The sequence below is a fragment of the Equus asinus genome, chromosome 24 (genome assembly GCF_041296235.1).
Source record: "Equus asinus isolate D_3611 breed Donkey chromosome 24, EquAss-T2T_v2, whole genome shotgun sequence".
NCBI lineage: Eukaryota > Metazoa > Chordata > Mammalia > Perissodactyla > Equidae > Equus > Equus asinus.
In genome coordinates, this window is record NC_091813.1 from 46997053 (window position 1) to 47022963 (window position 25911).

The 25911-nt window shown below is 41.6% G+C and overlaps 1 protein-coding gene across 4 annotated transcripts in view; it reads right to left on the reverse strand.

The window, feature by feature from the left end:
- Positions 1-25911, reverse strand: part of FYN (FYN proto-oncogene, Src family tyrosine kinase) — a 204176-nt gene that overhangs the window by 143529 nt on the left and 34736 nt on the right. Inside the window, exon 1 of one of the 4 annotated variants that reach the window (XM_070496652.1) lies at positions 4461-4680. The exons of the other annotated variants lie outside the window; for them this stretch is intronic. The gene's annotated coding sequence lies outside the window, so the exon portion shown is untranslated. Of the gene's footprint in view, positions 1-4460; positions 4681-25911 lie in introns of those variants that run through there. 4 annotated transcript variants of the gene reach the window in all.

Consider the following 25911-nt stretch of genomic DNA (forward strand, 5'->3'; position numbering starts at 1 on the left):
CGAGGCCCCCTGCAGTCCGCAAACTGTTTAAAGTCTTCCCAAATAACAGAGAAAACAGTCATATTATTTCTGATTGCATAATAAGAAGCAGATCTGAACACTGAATTAGGAGGAACCGAAACGTTTATAGCCTTAATTGCCCAAAATATGTTTCAATTACACTGAATCCTCATCCTAATAAGAAATTTATTACAAATAAATATCAACACAAACAAAATTCTCCATTAAACCAGTATTAAAAAATAAATCTGGGTAACTACTCCCTCCCATTATTGAACAGTTAAGTGCATTACATTTGCTGAAATTCAAAATGCTGTGCAGTTTTAGTATGTTCCACTTTTGAAAAATATGAATCTAGAGGAAAAAAATACTAGGATAGAATACCCCCCAACCCAGAGACACTGGTTGTCTCTGAGTGGCGGAACTTCAGTAAAGGAATTATATCCTTTTCTGGGTGTACCTAATTTTGCTAAAAATTTCTACAATAATAAATGTAATATTTATTGAGCATGAATCAGGTGCCAGGCAGTGCAACATGCATTCTTTATCTCACAGAATCCTCATAGCTTCGCAAAGTGGGTATTACTATTATCTCTGCAGATGTGGAAGTGGAGACCAAAGTAACTAATACTTGAGGGGTGGGGGCGACTCGAACTCAGACACATCTGTCTCATAACCATTCTGTTTCAACTGAATTTCATTTGTGGCTAGAAAAAAAATTATGTAAAAATAAATTTAAATACTAGATAGCCAGGTGAAAAACTAATGGAGATAATATACTTTTGGACATTTATGTGTAAGATTTTTGTTAGGTACTCCTTAATTACCTCTATGATTTTTTTTTTTGTATTTTCAGAAGTATGGCATCTACTTGAGGATAAAAGGAAATTAAGTCTTACACAACACTAAAATCAACTAGATTTAAATCAGTAATAATATTTACACAACATCCTTTCAGTTACCAATAACCCTGCGTTGATTCTAACCCGATCCTGAAGAAGAAAGTTAAAAAAAAAAAGTCTTCTCTTTTTAGAGGGATAAAATTAGGATTCAAAGAAAATGGTACTGCATAGATCATATGGAGCCTACAATTTCTGAGTGGTTAAACTCCCATCCCAAGCACACTACAAATCAAAGAAATATAAGCTAAAACAGTGGAGCATCATTTTTCACCTGTCACATCGACAAAGATGGCAACCAATGAAAAATATTATCCTAAGAGTATTGAAAAACTGGCACCATTGTAAACTTTTAGTCAAGAGTGCTTTGGCAATAAATATGGATCAAACTTCAAAATGTGAAAACCCACTGACCAACCAATTCTCCTCCTAGGGACTTATCCTAAGGAGAAAATGAAATTAAGTACGCAAAGATATCTGTTGCAGTGTCGGTTGTTCAATGCAGTGTTGCTTATAACAGAACAACCAATAGTAACCTAAATATTCGTTGATAGGGGAGTTGGCTTCTGTGGCTCCAGAATTTGGCGTAGTGTCTACTACACGTAAGACTAAAAAGAAATATTTGGTGGATGAATGGCATAATGAGTAAATTAATAGGATATAGCTATACAATTGAATTTTATGCAGGCATTAACATTTCTGATGTAAAGCTATACTCAATGACACAGAAAGGAGTCCACACCATTTTGTTAAGTGATCAAAACAGATTACAGACTAACCTATATAGTATAATCCAATTTACGTAAATCATATTTATGCCCACCTGTGTATATATGTGCAGATGTCTGGGAGGACACTATGGGTGGGATTTAGATAATTTTCACTTTTTTTGTTATATTTTTCTGTATTATTTGGATTTTCTTAAAAAACAGTAGCTATATACTTCTATTTGGTTGAGGAGAAAGCCTATTTAAATTTTCATCCCAACCACTCAAGCTATAGAGGAAGATAATACTAAGTAACAGACAACATTCAGAGGATAAAATTTGACAATTTCTTTTCCCTTGATTTCTCAAATACTGCTGTGCTAGAGATTCTCTTTTCTGCAACTTACTCTTACAACATGCCTGAAACAGACTGAACACAGGCTCATCTGTTTTAAAACAGTTGCAATAAATGCCCTGGTACCCATTATACTGAAGAGAGAATCTCAACACACGATATTTCACTCTCTTGACTTTCTCAGTCCAGACTCTTCTGAATCTGGCCTTGTTAACTTTCTGGCCGACTCTCATAGGCCAAGGATGCTCTCTGGGCTCTGTGTGCATCCAAGTGTATTTGCCATCCATAGACTCCATCTGTCAGATCCACACACAAAGACCTCAAGTTATTTGGCAAAGAAACATTGCTTTTCTTGAATGCTGGATTGAATTTAAAAGTGGATGGCTTGTATTAATAACTAATGGTTTCTGATCATTTTTATTTTCAATCGAGGAGAAAATACACCCATCCCTGAAACAAATGACAAAGTGTCTCTCTTTGGATTCAAACAAGAGCAATGCAATTGCCTCCATTGGGGCACTGTCTGGTTAGAGCAGTGCCTGCCTGCGATTCTGGCCAGCCTCTGAAAGCAGGAGTCAGGGCCAACAAATGCTGCATCCACGCACATATGCCCTGAAGAATCAGCCAACTGTGAGAATGAGAACACGTACGAGCTGATGACTGACGAGCTGCCTCCTCTGGATGCCATTTATCTGAATTACAAAAATTCACTGAAATTTCTCTCTGCCACGCCAATGCATGGGTTCACCAAGTCAAGAATAAGCTACACGTTTTGGTCTCATAGTATTTTCCCCCAAATAATCATGTGTAGATCGAGAGCAAGATGGAGGGCTGGGAGGACAGACAGACTACTGGAAGAAGACACACATCTATTGCTTTCCTCCCATCAATTCCTTGGTACAATATCAACCTGGGTGGGTGCTGAGAACCCAACACGCAAAGCATTCTACACACCCTGGGTGATAGGGTGGCTGGCTTGATCTGATCAAGCTGATTAGGGACTTAATGCTGCAAATCCTCTTTTCAAAAAAGGCACCATTGTATATGAAGATAACCCTAGTGACATGAGCTTTGAGTTACATTTTCAGTGGTGGCGACAGTCTGTAATCACACCTGTTTGATGTGGTACCACTCATTTACAAGATGCGTAGCCACTTACAAGATGAGGAGCCTGTGCCGGTTGATGCCTATGGGCCTCCTGAGAAAGGAGCCCAGACCACAGCCTGTCGCAGGAGCCCGGCTCCATCATGGTAATGAGTTCCTGATCTTTCAGCCTGGCTGCTGCCATTGCTGACTCGTTTTCTCTGATGCTGCTGTCACGTGCCTCGTCTACCTAGAGCTGTCTCTATCTGAGCCACACCTATTTCCTGAGGGATATAAAACTCAAACAAACTGCAAATAAACAATACAAAATATGATCTCATGCTGTCTTGCTGCTGTTTCTCTAAAGTGTAGCATCGTGGCAGCTCCCTGCTGTACAAGTACCATTTGATACTCCCTTTTCCCTTTCAGTTACTTCTTTCCCTTGCTTTTTACCCTCAGTCCATCAGCTCCCTCTAATGCCTATGTCCCTCCTAGACCGTCCCACCCCACCCCAGCCCACCAGGACTCTGGTTCTCAGGCTCACCAGGCTACAAAAAGTGCTCTTGCTAAGTTCACTGGCAAGTTAAACTCCCTTGTTCTCAGGAGTTCAACACTGTCGGCGGCTCTCCACAGCAGTCTTGGCCATGTTTGATCGTCTTCTCTTGCCCAAGCTGCTCCTCTCTCTTTGCTCATTTTGGTCAGAGGAATAGCTACCTTCCCAGACCCATAAACTCAGAGTCTTCTCTCATCCCCTCCATCCAGGCAGGCTGCCACCATCAACCCTGGAGATTCGATCTTCAAAGAGGCTTGCAGTTCATCCAGATTTAATACAGAGAAAATAAAATAACAGTCCCAAAAGGAGTCTGTAAACCAGAGTACCACATACAAACACAAGATATCAGTGTGGGCACGATCATTTTATTTCATTTCTGTTCCCGGTCAAAGTCATTCAAACTCTTATTCTGGTATTTAAATCCTTCTGTAATCTGGACTCGCTTTAAGTCTCCAACAAGATCGTGGATTGCTGTTTTATGATAGTCCCCTGAAATTGAATATTCTTTCCTCTAAGAACCTTCCTTTCAAAACACAGCACTTGAGCCACATTCTCCAAGACCTTGACCCAGATTAAATTGAGTTTTAGCCACTTCAGTAACCCCTTGGGCAGAATTTTAATTAGTTTAATAGACACATGTGCATTGCAGAGGTCTTTATGTAGCTGCCATTTTCCTGCTTCCTTATTTTATAATTTGTGTTTGTTTATTCATTTCTCAAATTTGCGCAAGTAGGGATCATGTCTTGATATGGACTATCAGTGACCCACTGATTTCAGCTCATTACTAATGATAGATTAATCCCACCTCCCTCACTTTCTTCTATATACAAACAAATTTTAAAATATTATTCCCACATACTCACCCTTGGTGTCTCCTCCAGAGAGTCTGGCGATGATTGAGTCATTTAAGAGTATTTAAAAGCCTCATTTCAACTCAGGAGCAAGAAACTCATCCATCCCTGATAAAAATGGCTTAAGGATAAATTCCAAACACCCAAGTGTTATTTTCTTTGCCCCACAAACCCAGGAACATTACGTGACCATGACACAAGCTTGGACGACATCCCACGGCAATCAGATGATGGATGTTTTCATTGGTTTCTCCTTAAATTAGGGCTATTAACGCCAGCATGATACCGAATGGGAACCCTCAGCAATAGAGCTCAAATTGTATCTGACAAGGCTCACTTCATAAACCTCAACTGTTTTTCTACTGAAGAGATGTTGTATTAAGTCAATTCTGTTTATACAACCATTATGCATTTATATTCTCTTTAAAGATAATGATACTTTTATGAAGAACGAATTGCACACAAACTACTATCTGCCTTGGAAAGATGCCAAAACACATACTCATTTAAAATATACAAAACAAAAACAACCAGCCACCAATACTTCTCCAATACTACCAAAACAAGGGGTGTACAGAACTCTATTTTGCATAGTAAGGTGATCTTAATGAGGAAAGCAAAATTAATAAATATTACTGTTAAGAATGACCTGAGAAATAGATTAACTGAAACTTACAATGATTATACTAATATATTTACTCAAGAGCTCAGGCTATTTTAGTTTGAATTTAAATGATGACAGAATTTAATATTATATACAGTCATGTGTTGCTTAATAACAGGAAGACGTTCTGAGAAATGTGACATTAGACAATTCTGTGGTTGTGCGAACATCACAGAGTATACTTACACAAGCTTAGATGATATAGCCCACTACACACCTTCTACACACTAATCTTGATGCACCGCCCTTGTATATGCGGTCCATCATTGACCGAAACATCGTGATGTGGCACATGACTGTATAATATAAATTAGAATAATTTTCTAACTGAATGACCAAAAATACCAACATTCACTCATTCACTCACTGAATATGGATTGACAGGTGCTCTGATAGACAGGGGAATATGAAAAGACACTGTCTCTACCAGCTCAGAGTCTTAGGGAAAACAGACACTCAAACACAAAAACAACAATGTTAAGTACTGTAATTATTCAATAGGCTATACTCAGAAACTCCCACATAGATCTACGTATAGTGACCAGGGTTATCTCCAAGCAGTATGTATAAAATGATCTGATTTATGTTAACGATAAACCAACTAGATTACATGGCAAAGGGTCAGAAAAAGAGACTCATTCAGAGGTCAACCATGGTTACTTCTGGGAAGCGGAGTGGAAAGAAACATAGTAAAAAAAAGACTTTATCTTTTTACTTTACCTACCTCTGTTCTTGTCTGAATTTTTTTAAATAACCTATATGTTCATGTAATACTTAACCAATGAGGAGATAATAGTGATGGAAGCAGACAGTGGAGGAGCAGCCAGTGAGCAGACATGGAGACGAGTTAGAAGGAGAGGAAAGCCAGAAGAGGGCAGAGTCATGGAAGCCACAGAGGACAGTGTTGACAGGGAGGGTGGGTCTACCAAATCTTCAGATGGTGTAACAGAGGTGGAGGAGGATGAGGACCCAAGAAGGACATGTGACAAAGGAGGAGGAATCTGTAAGTTGGGATATGGCTGTTTCCGTGGATCAGCAGCATCGGAAATAAGGCTGCAGCAGGGGGAAGATGGGGTGTGAAGGAAGGAGCAGCAGGGCAGACCAAATGCCACAGGACAGGTGACATGCACGAGCGAAGTGAACTGGGAGCAAGCAAAATGATGCTGCCCCTTCTGTCTCTTCCACGTTGCCAAATAAGTACAGAAAAATACTTGTTCATTTGCAAAAATCAACAGTACAAATGAGATCATGAATGGCATCCAGCATTTGTGGCCACAGATTTCAGGTGTGGGGGCCCACAAAGAACCGGACAGAGGCCCAGGAACCAGTGGCAGGGATAATGTTACATAGCTCCAGCCCCAGCAAGGGCTGCCCAGTGTTGTCAGATCATCCTACTTTTAAAGAGAAGCCATAAATCTGGATTTTTAAAAATGTGAAATATCCTGCCTTTTAAATGCTGGCTCAAATTTTTAAAAAACTCTGGACTAGGGAAAATATGTCTGTGCGCCACCTCGGGCATTGTGACTCTTTACAAGTTTGGCATTGAGGAGAAAATGTAGGCTAAAAAGTTTATTCTTTCTCTCCTTTTTCTAAGAATGAGAGCTTTTCATATGTCACTAGGCTAAGGGCAAAGACTTGATGGATAAAAACCAACCTCTCTTTTTTATTTTTTAAATATCCAATATTTGAACTAAAAAGGGCTTAATTTGTTTTCCTTTAAGAGTCTACATACTCACATACACTGCTGGTAAACATTTAATCCAAACTCTTGTAACATGCTAACATAACAGACCTCAGCTAAATGTTACAAGTGTTAAAATATGTGTTTGGGTGGGAAGCACAAATTGAGTGGTGATCGTTAAAAGGAAAACACGAGGAAGGACCAACAATTCTCACAGAAAATACATAAACACTCAAGTTGACTTTCAGTTTATCAAATTTCCTCAGGAAAGAACTTCCCATTTGCAGCTGACTTACATTACAACAACACACCCAACAATTGCATTAGAATGCTATTTTTAACCAGTTCATCATATTACTATGCCTCAGGAACTGAAAGCAAGAAGTACATAAAGTCATCAACTATGGATACAGACCATTCACAATTCAAATAGTATTTTTAACTTGGAAAATAGTGGAAAAGCATAGCATCTCCACAAAAGAAAGGTATCAACAGTTGATACTGTGATGTGAGTGCCTGGTATTTAAAAAACCTTCATTGCACACTTTTGAAAACTAAAAAACATCTACTGCAAGACGTGAAGAATCTATGTGGTAATGACTCATCCATGATAATATCACCAGGTGGGTGATTGCCATGGAATCTATTTTAAGCTCATTTAACTTTCCTGTGGTCCCTATACAGTTTATCAAGGGACAATCAGATGATGATAAATATTACTGCCTCTACTTTCAAATGATTTTCCTCCTGACCCAACAAATACAATCTCAGGCATGTGAAAAGAGAACTCTGCACATTAGGCTTAACTTTCTAATGAAATTTAGGAGAAAGCCTTGACACCGTCATTGATTAGCACAGAACCCTGCACCGCATCTTGTTAACACTGGGTGACGTTCTTGCCTAGGGTTGCCTGTGTCTGGTCTTTCTTTCTTTCTTCTATCCTTCATCTTCAGCTCATACGTAGTTCTGCCCTAGCCTGTCTTTCCCCATTCACTCTGTCTCGTCTATTTTGCCTTCCTTGCTCCCATTCATTACTCTGGATTTCTCTTTGTATTTGCTTGGGTGTAGCTGTTTTGTTTCTCTGGTCTCTTGTCCCTTCTTCCATTTAGGACCCTCTCCCATCTGTCTCCAAATTCACACTAGCTTCCAAGCAGGGTGCTGACTGAAAGCCAGCCTTAGGGAGCCACAAAATGCATTCCTGTCTACTTATCCCCAAGGTTCTATTGTATCAAGTTCACAAATTCACACACCTAACCAACATGGTTGTCAAAAAGTATTTTTGTTTTATACTTGTGACAAAGGAACCGCTTCAAGTTTCCTGTATCTTTGAAAGCTCCTCCCAGCTCCCATCTCTGTGCATTGCAGGCGTTTTCTCAGACTGCCAGGCCTAACAGAAGCACTCCGTTCGTCATGAAACCTGCTAAAAGACCGAAAGAGCCAGAAAGCTATTGTCTCTAATGTGTGGGAACAGTGGAGCACAGAACTTACCAGGATCTCTCCAGGTTGCAGGCAAAGAGGCCCGGACCAGTCTCTGTGTTTCCAAACAAGACAAAGATTCCACCCCACAGGTCTCTGGGAGAACATACCTCTTTTCCATTTAGCTCTATGCTTTCAAGACCTTTGCTGAAACAGATTTAACTGCCTCTAACAAACATCAGAGTCAGTTTTAGAATTGGGTTTCCCACCCAAACAAATGTGGCAACTGAAATAACATGGAATTTCTGGGATGGACGTTACTTAGAGGCATCATTATAGGAGAAAGAACACAGTTTTTATAACTAGTCAGACTGGGGCTCAAACCCTGGCATTCTCTATACAGCACAATACCAGGCAAGTGACTCGATTTCTCTGACTTCAGTCTTTTCAACAGTAAAATGAAGATATCAATACCTACCACATAGGATGTCTGTGAGGATTAAATTATATGAGGTAACATAGAAAAATGACTAGCACAGCATGACAATAAACAGTGTGTGAGGGGACGGAAATTAGGAACACGTGTTCCCAGGCTCGCTCTTCCCTCAGCTCCTGAGGTGGATTCTGGCTGTGTCTTCCTGGTTCTTCCCCTTGCCCAACCTTCTGGGATGGTCTTGATCCTGGCCTGTATGGAGGCCAGAACGATGCAGAATCAGGAGGACAGGTGGAAGAACAAGTGGGTCATGGTTAGGAAAAGACTGTAAGTTTGAAAGGGCCGCAGAGCGTGAGGAAAGCTGGTGGGAGAAAGAGGGCTCTGCAGTATTACTGTGGATTTATATCTCCGCTGCTGTACTAAGAATATAAGTAAAGAATTGGCGATTTGGAAGTTCTTGTCACAGGACTCTATGGTTTGACTCTAACATTATTCTGAAAGTAGACTGTGTGGGTCTGGATACAGAAGGGCTAGAGGAAGTATCATATCAGTTTTATTTTTATTTAATTACACAACCTTGGGAGTGGAGGTGATCCATAGGCAAGAGGCAAGGGGAAGTAAAAACAACCGAGCCGCCTGCCTCATTGTAAAAGGAATGCAGGGAGGCACTGGGAGGCGGGTGACTGGTGGTCAGAGGGCCAGACGCCAGGTCCCATTACCCACCCCTGATTCATCTGGATTCTGGTGAGTCATTAGCATTTCTGTGTTTCAGTTCTTCCCTTGTAAAACGGCAGGATGGGAGGGCTATATTATTATGGCATAGCAGTCGGCCTATTAAAAGTTAGTTGGGAGGGATGTCAGCAGCTGGGTCCTCCCAACTCCGGCTTGTATTGCTCCTTAAGCATCAGATGTATGTATGTACACACATATCTAAAAGTGTGTGTGTGTGTATGAACACACACACAGACTTGCACAAATTCTGGAGCTACCCCTGCAGAAACCACTAACTCATTTAAAAAGAAAGCCTTGCAAAGGGTCATCTGGTAATCCCCCTACATACAAATAAGAATATCCCTGAATCTGAAAAGATGAGTAGACTCTTCTTTTCCTAAAAACCTCCACAGGAGAGGTTTATAGCCTCCCATTAATGATGTACTTGATTTTCTAACAACTTTCATGATGGGAAAGCTCCTTTTCGCTACATTTTGAACATTTCACTCCTGCCTGCATTCCCAGGTCCTTTTACCACATCACAGTCATGCGTCGCTTAACGACAGGGATATGTTCTGAGAAATGCGTCATTAGGTGATTTCATCATTGTGTGAGCATCATCGAGTGCGCTAAGTAAAACCTAGATGGTGTAGCCTACTACACAGCTAGACTATATGGTACTAATCTCATGGGGCCACTGTCCTACATGTGGTGGTCAGTCAGTGACTGAAACATCGTTATGTGGTGCATGACTGTATTTTGTTTTTACATGAGACATATCACCTTCTAACAACTATATAATTTACTTAGGCATTATTGTTAACTGCTCATTGTCTCATCTCCTTTCCTCCAACTAGAATAAGCTACCTTGTTCACCGATTTATCCCAATACCTAGAATGGTGCCTAGCTCATACCAGGCACTCAATAAACACTCGTAATTTGAAGCTGAATTCTTTTTTGTTTAATCTTTGCTAAAAATCACAAATCTATAGAGCTGGAAGCAACTTTAGAAAGAGACCTTAAAGATGAGGAAACTGAGGCCCCACGAGGGGCAGTGGCTTGCCTGAGGTTATGCAGAGTTTCCTAAGCCCTTGTCAGTGCCCTTTCTATTTCACCTCAGCTTCTCCTCCAGAACTGTGATCCTGGGGAAACAGAGAGCTTGGGAGGGAGTTGGCGAATGAAAGAGGCCAAATCTGAACTCATTTAAAGCAAGAGAGAATAAGTTATAGCATTTGTTTACAAAATAATAAAGTCTCATATAACAACAATAGTTTGTGCATTACTAGCTGCTTTCATCTAAGGATCTCAGAGAGCTTATGAAATTTTCAACCCGCAATGTGAGGTATCATTATCTGCCCTCAGACAAGGAAGCTAAGAGGCTGGGTATTCCATGGACTTACGCAGGCTGGTTCAAAGCCTCTTTGGGATTACATACCCTCTCCTTGTCCTCTCCATGTCCTCATCCTTATCAACACCAAAATCAGCTTGAAAAAGCTACAACAGTTATAGCAACCTCTCAGTTTGTTTTCCTTTAGGCACCCCTAAAAACATTCAGGCCCATGCCAATTTTTAAGCCAGTGTATAGAGAAACGACACTGGGCATTCAAGGTGTTCCATCATGTAATGCCTCTCTCCAGGTCACCAATGGCTGGGACTTCCTGAGCTTGTCCTAGAGAAAGCCTGCCCACAATGACATGTGAGGTCCACAGCAGCTTTTGGGGTAGGGAATTTTTTTCTTCTCTCACTTTACTGCCCTTGCCCCACATACCCTTTCCATCTGTAGAAGGCAGGTCAACCCTGTTGGAATTTTTACCTATCCACACAATTATGGTGTTTATGATTACCCCTAATTATCTAGGAGCCACATGAAGGGCCAATTAGATTGCGTCAACACCACAAGCTCCGTGAAGAAGCCCATTTAGATTTTGACCAGGTGGCCTTCTTTCCTCTTTGGGGAGATGAGGGAAACAGCAGTTTCTGAATTCTCATGCTTCTCACCATAAAGCTTTCTCCAGGCCCCTTATTGCACAAAGGCAGGAGAGCTCGCTCTTCTTTACTCTTATTGAATGAAGATACCAGTCTAACCAGTACAGACTGACTGACCTCAGTGCCACAGCGGCCGCTTCACCTGCCTAGTGTACAGCAGCAGTCCTAAGTGGAGGAACTCTTGTTACACTTAGCCGCATACCCTGTGAGTCTCCTCCCCTTCTGAAGTTCCCGGCACACTGCTGACCTTGCTCTTGGGTTGGGAGATTGTGGCCAAACTGCCGGCCAGCGTCCTGAGGTTTGCTGGCCCCTTGGAACAAGTGGAAATCCTTACAGAGCTCAGGATTTCCCGAAGTGTCTTCTGAGAGGCCCATGTTAAAGATATAACATGGAAAAAGAATTTTGTGATCAAATAAGTTGTGAAACTTGGGTAGAAAACTATGTTAAACAGTGATGGTTCCTCAAAAAAGTAAAAATAGAATTACTATATGACCACCCAGCAATTCCACTTCCGGGCATATACCCAAAAGAACTGAAAGCAGGGTCTCAAAGAGATATTTGTACTTCCACAGTCATAGCAGCACTATTCCCCACAGCCAGAAGGTAGAAGCAACTCAAGTGACAACTTCGGTTGAATGGATAAACAAAACGTGGTATGTACATACAATGGAATATTATTCAGCCTTAAAAAGGAAGAAAATTCTGACACAAGCTACAAGACAGATGAGCCTTGAGAACATTACGGTAAACGAAATAAGCCAGTCACAAAAAGACAACTGCTGTGTGAGTCCACTTATATGAGGCATCTAGAATAGTCAAATTCATGGAGACAAAAAGTAGAATGGTGGTTGTATTGGCGGGGTGGAGGAGAGAATGGGGTAGTTGTCGTTTAAGGGGTATGGGGTTTCAGTTTTGCAAGATGAAAAGATTTCGGGAGATTGGTTGAGCAACAATGTGAATATACTTAACACTACTGAACTGTACACTTAAAAATGGTTAAGATGGGGCTGGCCCAGTAGTGTAGCAGTCAAGTTCGTGCACTTTGCTTCAGCGGCCTGGGGTTTGTAGGTTTGGATCCTGGCTGGGGACCTAGCATCATTTATCAAGCCATGCTGTGGCAGGTGTCCCACGTGGAAAATGGAGGAAGATGGGCACAGATGATAGCTGAGGGCCAATCTTCCTCAGCAAAAAGAGGAGAATTGGTGGCAGATGTCAGCTCAAGGCTAATCTTCCTCAAAAAAAAAAAAAAGGTTAAGATGGCAAATTTTCTTTTTAACTTTTATTGAGTTAATGATAGGTTACAGTCTTGTGAAATTTCAGTTGTACATTATTGTTTTTCAGTCGTGTTGTAGGTGCACCCCTTCACTCTTTGTGCCCACCCCCCACCCCACCTTTCCCCTGGTAGCCACGAATCTGTTCTCTTTGTCTACATTTTTAAATTCTTCATATGAGTGGAGTCATACAGAGATTGTCCCTCTCTATCTGGCTTATTTCACTTAACATAATTCCCTCAAGGTCCAAGATGGCAAATTTTATGTCATGTGTATTTTAAATTTAAAAAAATACATTCAACAGTATTCTTTGCAGAGGGACTTCTCAGAGCCTTTAAAAGTTAACGTGCATTGGGAATCCCCAAGAGAGGAATACAGCAAGCAGCTTTTCCCAGCTTATCTGGCCACACACTCTGTTTTTCACACAGTATCTCATGGGACCAGTGTGCTTCAGAACACACTTTAGGAAATGAAACTGAACTGAAAATTGATAGAAAAATAGGAAATCCTATTTTTTATATTTACATCAGGGAAGGCAAGATTCCAGAGCCTGAAGCCAGATTTTCAAAATAGTTTTTTTTTTTTTTTAAAAATTGGCTCTGAGTTAACATCTGTTGCCAATCTTCTTTTTTTCTTCTTCTCCCCAAAGCCCCCCAGTACACAGTTGTATATTCTAGTTGTGAGTGCCTCTGGTTGTGCCATGTGGGACACTGCCACAGTGTGGCCTAATGAGCGGTGCCATGTCCACTCCCAGGACCGGAACCAGCGAAACCCTGGGCTGCTGAGGGGGAGCGGGCGAACTCAACCAGTCGGCCACGGGGCCAGTCCCTTCAGAACAGTTTTAACTCATGATCATCCTGATAGAGGAGAACCAGATTCTATCGTCAACTGTGTCACTTATTAGCCACGTGTCCTCGAACAAGTCATTATTTTTTCTCCTCTGATATACTCTCAACCTATCTCACCAGTTTGTAGCGAAATCTAATGAGAAAATACATGTGAAAGAACCTGGAAAGTACCAAGTGCTATTCAAAATGTAAGATAATTATTAAGTACTTATGCTTATTAAGGTGCAGCAGACAGCTTCAGGCAGCGTTAAGAGCTCAGAATATCTATTAGGCACCAAACAGGCACTAATAAGCATACAGATGAAAGAGATGGGAGAAAGAAGAACCATACACTGAGTACTTGTAGCAAAAAGAGACTGGGAGACCCGGAGTCAGAAAACATAGGTTCAAAAAGTGATTTTATTGCTCTCTGACCTTGGACAAGTCATTTAACCTCCCTGACTCTCGGCTTGCTCAGCCGTCAAACGAGTAGCTGGAGATCATCTCAAAGGTCACTTCCAGCTATATGGATCTACGAAATACCAAAACAGACATCCTGCGGCACCTGCACGACTCCTTCGTCAGACACTTAGGGCCTGCCCCGTGCCTCACTCCATGCTGAGATGCAGAGATGAGCCGATCTCTGTCTCTGTGACCCTTGGTGAGCAAAGAAGGAGCCACTGGCCTCCAGACCAGCATCAGAGATGAGACTGTGCACATGGGATATGTCAGGGACTTATTTATTTCCTCTGTATTATTCTTCTAGTCCCTGGCCTCTGTACTTTTTAAAAGAGTGTTTCCAAAGTATCTTTATTGAACTACTAGGGAAAAGGTGCTAAATGAACATAAGTACAGACCTCCACAGAAATAAGGCTGCCCAGTCCTGGGGACCCAGCTTCCTGTAGGTCCAGTGACTTTATAAACAGAAAATGTGAAGTGCCCACTCACTGCTTGTCGGCAGACGCTCTCTTGGAGGGGGAGAGTGTTGGTGGTGCAGGAAGATGGGGGAGGAGTGGCTTGAAAGGGACATACAAGGAAGCTGGGGAAAGAAACAGTCTCTGGGGGAAATGCGAGTAGGAGAGCCGGCCCCAAAGCGAAGGAGCTGGAGATTGGGAATGTGTGTGCAGTGCCGGAACTACCAAAGGTCCCAAGGAGGTAGGATAAGGTAAAAGTGTGCCTGTGTGAGGCAGACCACACACAGGGAAGACTCTGGGTGCCAAATGAGTAGCAGGATGGTGCTGGGGGCAGGGGGAGCTGGAAAGAGGGAGTGGTGGGGCGAGAAGGCTGGGACGGTTTAAAGGACAGATGTTTAAGGCTTGCACTATGGGGACATTGATAAACAGCAGGGATGAAAGTGGTAGCTCCGTGGAAAGAACACATGGTAAAAGTTAGCAATCTGTTGGATGCATGGAGTAAGAGAGCATGCTCATCCTTAGCTTTGTGGAGACAGGGCAGAGGGAGAAGTTGATGACTACCTTCAATGGCTGAGGAAGTACCAAGATGGGCCAGAAATCATTAGTGGTGGAAAAGGGATCTCTGTTTCTGTCACACTTCAACTGAGTTGGTAATGAAGATATTGAGTAAAAATGTCCTATGGAGAAAAGGTGTAAATAACAATAGATTTGTAGATACACAGACATAGGCATAAAGACCAGGCATGGGGGATGTTGCAAAACAGAAGGGGCCATTTGTAAAATTTGCATTTAGATTAAGGATTCACATCTTTGGGTCCACTAAGAGGCATTCAGGGGGTCCAGAGACCTCCTGAAGCAGCGTACTGCATCTGTGTTTGTGTGTATGTGTGTATACATTTTTCTGGATGGAAGATTCATCTGGTCCTCACAAAGGTCCTAAAACAGTGATTTAGTTGGCATTAAGATCCTCAACATTTGATGGATAATTTCTCTATCTTCTTGAGAAATCTGCTATGTCAGAGCACATTAAGAGTAAGTTGCTAAACTTGTATTTATTACCAAATTTAGGAACCAGGGAATAGTTACTCTCCTAACATCTTCTCAAAATTAAGGCACATTGTAACACTCCAAAGACTACTGACACTGGCAAACACATTTAACTCAAATATTTTAAACTTAAAATGTTAAAAGCATATTTTCCTTACAAAAGGTTTACTATATACGGTACTTTAACACAAGGGTACCTGGATCTGTTAGAATTCACAGCTAGATTCAAAGACCTGCCAAAAGCAGTTACTGGAGCTACTTTTAACAGTCATAACCCTTTTCTTTCCCCAAAAGGATGTTATCAAGTAGACTGTGCAGTAATGACTATAAATACGTGACGTGCTTGTGTTACTATAAATAAATATTGCACATTCTCCCGACCCATTTAATTACCGTTCACCTAAAGCAATGCAATTAAGAAACTGTTGAATTCTGAAAATGGGAAAAGCCCTCCTGTCTCTCTTAGGTACTTTGACAATCCTAACAATAGACTTAATGAAGCCTTTTAAGAGAAGGACGATTACATTAAAATGACCGGGGCATGTAAAATTCATTACACAGACCCTCCTGCTGTCTGATGGAGTAAATGCCTCATCACACCCTTGAGAGAAGGAGGAACAAAGAATAAAGAAAAATCACAACTTTCTGACTGAACATCTTATGTCTGAGATTTAATTTGGCCCCGAAAACCACTCAGGACCCTACACCCAAAGTGGGAAGAAGATGGACTTGGTATGAGATAAATTACAAAATGGCCCTAGGAGAGCTGCTAGCTTCACGGGTATAAATTGACGTTGCAATCCATGCAGTCATGATGCTAAACAACAATTACACAAGTTGATAGAGCTTTTTCCCTTGAGAGAAGACAGGGACTAAAACCACAAAGTCCACTCCCTGGGACTATCTGGGAGTTCCCGTCACCCTCAAGTGCCCTCAGAGATCGTATCTATTAACTGGTTTTTGTTAAATTTATTCCTAAATATGTCATGTTTTTCTGTTACTCTCATACACAGACTTGTTTCTTCAGCCTCACATTCCACCTATTAGCTGCTAATACACAGAAATACAATTGATTTGTGTATATCGATCTTGTATCCTGTGACTTTACTAAGTTCACTTATTAGATCTTTCCAGTACAGTCATGCACCGTATAATGACATTGTGATGAACAACAGACCACATGTGTGACAGTGGTCCCACAAGATTAGTACCATAGGTGTGTAGTAGGCTCCATCCTCTAGGTTTCTGTAAGTATGCTGTATGATGTTCACACAATGACAAAATCGCCTAATGATGCATTTCTCAGAACGTGTCCTGCTGTCAAGCGACCCGTGACTACAGTGGGTTTATACACTAAGATTTGTCTATATAAACTGTCATGTTGCCTGTGAATAGACAACTCTACCTCCTCCTATCCAGTCTTTCTGCCTTTATCTCTTGTCCTTGCTCTCTTCCCTTATCTTAAAGAGCTACAACAGGCAGTTTCACCAGCAAGGAAGTTCCTGCCACTGCACGCCGGTTTGCCTCATGCCATTTTTGGCCCTTGTAGAACCATGAAGACTGGGCCATGGGGAACTGTGGCCTTGAGCAAAAAGATCCTGATCCCACTAAGCCATCTGCAGAAGACAAGGGGCCTGGTTCAGAGCCTCAAACTTTAAGGAACAAGAATTTATAATTGACTTTCTATGGTTTAATTACTTGTACCTTTCAAGATGCTGACACGTCAAAAAGAAGAAATACCCAAAGGAATTACTAAATCTTTGGACTTTTGAGCTAGAAGGACACTTAGAGATTACACCTCTCATCTTACAACAAAAGTGAGGCTCAGCATGTCCAGTGACTTGCATAAGGCCAACTAGAGGCAGAGGGAGAGCCTGCTATTCTGGACGCTACATGAACTGAGAGTTCAGAGACCTGGAATCTAGACCTAAGTATGCCAGAAATGTACTCCTGCATTAACAAACTAAAAGTCTAGGGGAGACCTCAGATGCTCTGAGACCCGGTCCAAGAAAGGGGTTGACTTAGACCCATGTGAATATGGGCATCTTTTTTGAACTTTCGGCAAGGGTGTTCCCTAAACCCAGGGCAAGATTACACCTGGCAAATCTGAAGCTGGCTGTGACTATTAAGAAATGAATTTTCCTCTCCCTGTCCCAAGTAAACTTACCCTGAAATAAGTTAGAAACCAGGACCTCCTAGAGCATCTCTGGCCCTGTTTATACCAACTGCTGAACAAGATCATCTTACATCATCACAAAGTCTTAAAAGCTCAGTTTAACATCTCAGGGCTCACACACAGCCCCTGGGCATCCTGGCTGAATTCTTCTCTTACATATTATTTGTACATGTCTCTTACAAGAATTTGACAGAGCCAAGAAAATCACCAGCCTGTTTAGTGAGCGTATAGTGTGTTCCGTCCTCACCAACCAAAGGATGTTAACAAGGATGTCCTCAAATTAGCAAGCATATTTCTGTCAATCAAATACATATATTTGAACAGCTGAAAGTCTAGGACTTTTAGGAAGTCCAGTTCTTCAAATTTCCCCTCTTGTCACATAACATCAAGAATTCTTACTCATCAATCACTTCTCTAAAATAACCGACAGTTGTTACTACTAAAACAGAAGTTCCAAGAAGTCAAAAGTATTTACTGAGATCAGAGCAAGGCCCCAACCGGACAAAACAGAAATCAGACAATAAAAGAGCACCACCCGTGGTTGTTGGGTGCGTGTTGGGCAAAGCTTGTTTCCTCAGAGAAGGGGAAGCTGGGAGGATGAGAACCACCATACTAGCTACTTGCATGGGGCCTTAGGAATATTACCTTATTTGACCAGCAACAACCCTATGTGGATAGATGTAGCATCTTTAGCTGCTGAGGAAGCCAGTTAAGTAGGTTGCCCAAGGTCAAACAGCTGGTTAATGGTAGAGTGGCAATTTGAATCCAGATTAATCTCTCTTAAGTCCATCTTTTTAATTAATTTTATTATGAAAGTCATATAACCACACACCAATAAACATCAAGAAGAAAATCCCTATAATCTTATAACCCAAATACAACTGTTAGCATTTTGGTGTAATTTTGTAGGCTTTTCCCACACGTGCATTTCGCTTTCAAAATTAAGATCATATTCCACAATCTGGTGTCTTCCTTCTTTCTACTTAACAACCTAAACATTCGTCCAACTTATTTAACAATTTTTACAACCATCATTTTAACTAATATATAATATTCCATTGAGTAGCTGTGTCACAGTTTACATAATGAGACCTCAATTGTGGAACACTGGGGTTCTTTTAAATTTGGGGGCAAAGTACAAGTGTTATTTCCAGTATACCACACTGTCGTCCCAAATACCTAATGTCACCATCAAAAGTTTCAAATTGACACCACCAATCAACAGATGATGAAAAACTAGGATTAAAATATTTTGAAAATGCCACCATCACCGAGCTCTCTGGCCTGAAATCAAATAAATCTGATGAATGCTATTAATGAAGGGTGACCCAAAAATAACAAGTTAAAAAAAGCTGCACTTCTGAGACTCCTGAGAACACGTGCTTTTAATGGTTTATTGCTCCACTTTCATTTTCACAGGAATGCCAACAAAAAAATCTATTCTCACCAAAATCGAGATTTGGAAGAATGGAAATTCTTCGAAAAGAAAACAAATCTTATCAGCTTTATGTATCTGAGCGGTCAGAACTTACAAATGAGGCCAAAATGCTCACCCAGGACTGTGTCCTATTTCATAGTTAGTTTGCTGTTCGAAATGCCATAGACCCATTTCCCTCAGGTCAAGTGAATGAGCAACCACAGAGCAGCTCTGAGTCCTCATCAAATAATCCTATAAAGTAAAAGAGATGGCAGTGTCAAACCCTGAGTAAGTTTATTGAATTTATAAAATACAAAGCATGGCTGTCAGAAAGTCTCCTGTGTCTGGAGGAAAGTAATCTCCAAAATATTTGTGTGGCCCTGTGTGGATATCTGTTTTGAAAGCTTTTTTAGAATCCATGGCACCATCAGTTTGATGTGGAAATAGCATACTTAAATGCCTGGCAGCATCTATCTGCTCCCCAGATAGAGCACTAAATATTATTGCTGATCGGGAAAAACTAAGTGAAAATGGAAAGAACTGGGTATTTCATTCCTACTGAGATGGAATCTGCTCCCTAATGACAATGTGACTACAGTTCAGGCAAGATAACCTTCACCCTTCCCACATGGTTGTTTAAAATCTACACCTTCGTCTTTGTATCCCAGCTCTCTCTACCCCACACTTTGATGGGGAGTTATACTTCATCAGACCATAATGACACCCTTTTCCTCTCCAATGTTTAGCTAATCCTGCATTTCATCTTTCCTTTGGACTTCCCCTTCTCTTAACAGTTAATCTGTTTACTCATGAGAATGTCAAATGGAACATCCAAATATAACCACGCTGGAAAACAATTTGGTATTATCCAGTAAAGGTGAAGATGCACACACTCTAAGACCCAGAAATTCTTCCCCCAGACACCTATCCCAGAGAAACTTCAGAGCAGGATGCAGATACAAGAATGTGCACAGGAGTACTGTTTAAAACAGAACAAAATTGGAAATGACCCAAATGTCCATCAAGAGGAGACTAGATAAATAAATTGTGATATATTCATACAATGCAAGACCACATAGCAGTGAAGATGAATGAATTTCATGCATACCACTTCATGCATCAATAGGGATGGATCATAAAAAACAAATGTTGATTGAAAAAAGCAAATGGTACAAGAATACCATTTATATATAGCCCTGAGGCAAACAAAACTTAATAATAGATTGCTTAGGGAAACATACTCACATAGAAAAGCCAGGAAATGACAAACACAAAATTTAGAACAGTGGTCCCTTTGAGGGAGAGGAGTATGGCCAGGGAGGAACACATGGGGGCTTCCAAAGTCTGGTGACATTCTAGTTCTTAAGCTGCAGGATGGGTTAGGGGGTTGTGGTATTTCTCTTCTCCTCTCTCGCTCCCTCCACTTTCCTCTCTGTGTATGTATATACATTATGTATCTCTCACACACACACTCCTTTGTATACATCATCATCAGAATATTGCATGTTACCCTGAGCCCTGGACCCACCTCTCTCAGTGCCTCCTTGCTGGCACTCTAATGCTCTGTGGAGCCCTCAGCTCAGAACCTTGTCTTAAGACCAAGTGCTTGCTCTGTCCATCTCCCCGTTCTAGTCAGATATGACGACCACTGAAGACCCAACATGACATCCTTTGTTCTCTGCATGGACTCACCTGGAGTGTTCATCCAGGCCACCGCTGATGAGAGGGTAAACTCTGCAGTGACGTCTCGCTCAGAAGATGGTGCCAACTGCATTTCAAGGGAACCTGAGATGCCACTGAGTACAATGGTCCTTCGCTAAACTATACCATGGAGCTATAGGCGGCAACGCTGGCCCGGCTCTCCCACATCCAGTGCAACCACAGGGTCCCCTGCAGTTCCTAAGAAGTTTGTCAAGTTTGCTCTGACACGTTACTGCTACCAAGCCTGACTTCCCCAAACCACCCCCTTCCTCATTCCTATAAAGAATCTCAGTTCCATTCATCTCCTACACACCCAGGCTCCCAACCTTGGCATCATTCCTCATCTTTGTTCCTCTGTTAAGGGGAAGCTCTGGATGACTTTTCTGCTCTAACACCAGTTAGACTCTGTTAGGAGTCCCTGATCTTGATACCACAGCTTTAATTTAGACAAAATAAGAATTCTTATTGGATTTATTCTATTTAGGAATGTTTATTCTAAAAGCTTCCGTTTATTCTAAGTTTTTATTCTAAACATTTATTATTTATTGTTCTAAAAGCTTCTCCTATTTCCTACTCAAAAATTAAAACCGATAAAAAAAAATGTCAAAAGCAAATGAATTTGGCACATCGTTTTTATGTTTCAGTTTTCCTCCTCTATTTAGTAAACTCCTTGTGGAAACAACACATGAATTGTGACCACTGTCCTGAAGCACTGAGTCCAGGTAATTTGATTTTCTTCAAAAATTTTTCATAGCACAAAAACAGAACAGCATATTTCCATTTTCACTTTTTTTTTTGGTCGGGGGAGGTGAGGAAGATTTGTCCCTGAGCTAACAGCTTTTGCCAATCCTCCTCTTTTTGCTTGAGGAAGATTGTCACTGAGCTAACATCTGTGCCAGTCTTCCTCTACTTTGTGTGACGCTGTGGCAGACAGCTTGATGAGCGGTGTGTAGGTCTGTGCCTGGGATCCGAACCTGCAAACTCTGGGCTGCGGAAGCAGAGGGTGCACACTTAACTACTATGCCACTAGGCCGGCTCCCCATTTTCACTTCAATAGGCCTATTTTCATTTGCTCACAGAAGACATGCTGAAGTGAAGAATGAACGGGAACAAAAATTACAAGAAAAGTTTATGCAAGGAAAGCAAGGAAAAGTCTCTGCAAAGAGGTGGCAGGATACTATGAAGCAAGTCTACAGTCAGCCCTGGGAGGAGTGGGATGCTGTGTTACAGTTAGGAGGCTGGAATAAGCAGACGACTTCGACAGAGAATTCTGAATTCAGCAATAGACAGGGAAACTGCAAGATGGGTCTGAAATATCAGCCAAGCAAAGGTGATTCCAAAATGAGAAGTGACAAGAACCACACTAGGAAACTGGTTGCAGGAAAAGAGAAAAAGACAAAAGAAGTGCTTTTGGAGAAAAGCATCTGAGTTAGTCAATTCCTTCAATTTGGGTGACGAGAGCTCTCAATGATCATGGGGCCAGGGGATATGGTGATATAAGAGAAAATGCAAAAATCTGTTGTTCACCACCTCAAATTTGAGCCAACATATAGCAATGGATGTTCAAGGGTTAAAGCATCAAGTGAAATGATGGCTGCCTAAAATTTACAGCAAACAGGCCTGGGCGTGCCCTGATTTGAGCTCTATCTTCAAAAAGAAAACAAAAAACAATTTCCAACCAAAGCAAGTGCTTTTAATCGTGCTCCTTGGTATTTACCCAAAGGAGTTGAAAACATGTCCACACAAAACCTTGCACATGGATGTTTATAGCAGCTTTACTCATAATCACCAAAAGTTGGAAGCAACCAAGATGTTCTTCAGGAGGTGAATAAACTGTGGTACATCCAGACAATGAAATATTATTCAGTGCTAAAAAGAAATGAGCTATCAAGCCATGAAAAGACATGGAGGAAACTTAAATGCTTATTACTAAGCGAAAGAAGCCAATCTGAAGAGGCTACATGCTGTATTGTTCCAATGATTTCACATAGTGGAAAAGACAAAACCATGGAGACAGTAAAAAGATCATTGGTTGCCAGAGGTTAGGGTGATGGAAGGATAAATAGAGGGAACACAGGATTTTTAGGGCAGTGACAATACTGTGTATGATATTATAATGGTGGATACATCTCATTGTACATTTATCCAAATCCACAGAATGTACAACACCAAGAGTGAACCCCAATGTAAACTATAGACTTTGGGTGATTATGATGTGTCAGTGTAGTCTCATCAGTTGTAATAAACGTACCACTCTGGTGGGGATGTTGACAAAGGGGGAGGCTGTGTTGATAATGGGGGGGAGGGGGGCGGGCAGGGGGTATATGGGAAATCTCTATACTGTCCCTCAATTTTTTTTTTTTTTTTCGAGGAAGACCAGCCTGCGCTAACATCTGCTGCCAATCCTCCTCTTTTTGTTGAGGAAGGCTGGCCCTGAGCTAACATCCGTGTCCATCTTCCTCCATTTTATATGCTGGACGCCTACCATAGCATGGCTTGCCAAGCAGTGCCATGTCCGTACCCGGGATCCAAACTGTTGAACCCTGGGCAGCTGAAGCAGAACGTGTGCACCCAACCACTGCACCACTGGGCTGGCCCCCGCCCCCTCAATTTTGCTGTGAACCTAAAACTGCTCTAAAAAATAAAATCTATTTTTAAAGAAGCTTAAAAACAAAAACCAAACAAGTGCTTTTTCCTGAGCTGACATATCTTGCTCTGTTGGCTCTGAAATGATTGCTTCTGAAGCTTTTTACTTTCTCATTTAAAAAACACTATATAGTGTCTTGTTATTGTTATATTTACCATCTAGAAAACACAGAAGCCTAATTATATTTTTCTCTTGGTCACTGTGAAAACAGAATAATGAAAAAGTTATTTGATTGGCTAGTAGCCAATATTTATTAATACCAAATACACAGTAAATACAGTAACTGTCAAAAGTTTTTTGTTTTACCACTTCATGGGTTATATACGAAAAAAGCACCCCTGACATTTTGCCAATGAGGCCTCTCTCATACCTAAAACTTCACTGAGGATCACTGTGACAACTTCTAAGCTTCAGGAACAGGTTTTATAAGTTATTTCATTTTCAATACCTAAGGGCTGTTCCAAATTTTTCCCATTATCAAATTTTCTTTTTTGCAATAAGCATCACCTCCTCATAAAGGGGGAGAAAAAAGTTTTTTCCCCTCACTTGATAAGAGCATAATAGGCAAAGCGGCAGTTATTTTGTTTTTCAAACTGTTTCCCCCACCCCCAGTCTAGGAGGACTACTTTTCAGAATATTCTTCCAAAGATGGGCAAAATCTTCCCCCACCCGACACAAAGGTTTTGTTTGTTTTAAATTACTGTAGCATTAAGTCTTGATGAATAGTAACAGAAAAAATAACCTCATGCAAAGGAACTTCCCCCTGGCCCATTTTTCTATCCTAAGTATGAATCTACTCCACATCAAACTTGGGAGTTACCCAATCCTTGACCCATATAGTCCAAAGAAAGGGGGAACAACAAAGTTGGTAAATTATTATCATGTCCTCCCTTCATCAGCATCTAGTCATCTAGCTCCTATCTGGGATCCTCATGTATCAATTTCGCAGCACCTTGTGCCTCCCCTTCAAACACTCACCACAGTTTAAGTTCACATTTGATGACTATCTGCCTCCCCACAGCCAACAGTCACATAGCTCTTCAGTGGCACCGTCAGAGCTTACTCAAGCTCTGGAGGCCCACACACTCTTCCCACTACATTATGCTGCCTCATGATGGACCCTGAAACCATCTCACTTTCTCTTGGCAGTCTCATTGGGAAAGACCACACAGAAGGATGAATTGTGGTGCTATCCCTTCTTCTGTTAAGAGAAATGATCCATAGAGCGTCTCACTTCCTTTCCTCCACTTTACACTCTTGACTATATTCAGTAGTGGCACATTTCACAACTTAATGAACACCCTTACCTCTTCCGAGAAGCAGCTGTATTCACCTAACAGTGGGGGCTGCTCTCCGCAGACCACACACAACCCACAAAGGCGGACTGGTCTTTAGTAGAGGTGAACCCTTAGAACAAAGATTAGGACTTCACATCTGAATATGGGGTTCCAGTCCCTCCTTAAAAATCACCCATTGGCTAACACTCACAGGTGTGTTACAGGAAGTGGGGCTCAGGATTGAAATCCACTGACGTCAGTGAGAACCACCAGGTACCTCTGCTCTCAAAACATCACCAACCAAAAGAATAACCAAGCATTCTAGAACTCTCCCTTCCCGTAGGACTGCCTCCATCTCAGGGCATTTTCACAGGACTATCAGAGTGGTAGGTTATGGACACAGAGCACCTAGATGGCAACAAAGCATCCGACGGTCATTCAAAGCAGACCTGAGCAAGACGGGAAATGCTAGGCCAAGTGACAATTCAGTTTGGTGGACTCAGAGTTAGCTGACCACATCCGAGGACACTAACAACACAGAGGAGCAGCAGTGACCTGGAGGGAGGTCCTTGTACAGCACGACTTTGTAGATTTGTCATTGGTTAATGTTTTCATCGAGATATGCTTATGGAGACCACAAATAATTCACAGCTGAAAGGGGACAGTTAATTAATTTGAAGAAAGAATAGAGATTTTAAATGATTTCAGCAGGCTGGGATGACTGCCAGAACGGACCAAAACAAGAAAAGAAGAACCCCTAAAATTAACAGAGATAAAATCCTGCTCTTGATTGTAAAATGTCTATGTATTGTATTTATATAGGATAGTGTCATCACCTGCCCTACACCCTCCAATCTGCTCAGCCGGGCCACCTCACCCTCGTTCACAAGGTCTGCCAGCAAGCCTGACCCCAGGCTCTGGGTCGGTGAGGCTTCAGGCCACTCAGACTGGCATCAATGTTATGACCCTGACTTCAGACCTGGGGCTTCCTTTTACTCTTTGGGCTCAAGCTCCTGTCTTGGGCCCCACCCCATTTCGGCAGGTGACTCTGTAACTTGTTCTTCTGGACCCAACTCTTTTTCATCAGCTTTTCGGCTGGAGTCTTGTCCCTGTACTTGACGAGTACTCCTTTCATCTGGCCCCTCAACCTGCTCAGCCAGACAATTCTGCCAAACATTTGTCCATCCGGACTGCCACCTATGGAAGAACATCCCAGTGCTGTCCCTTACCAGACTGTCCTAACTGCCTCTTGTTCACTGCCTGCTGCTGGTGCCATCCCCATGAGCATGCCCCA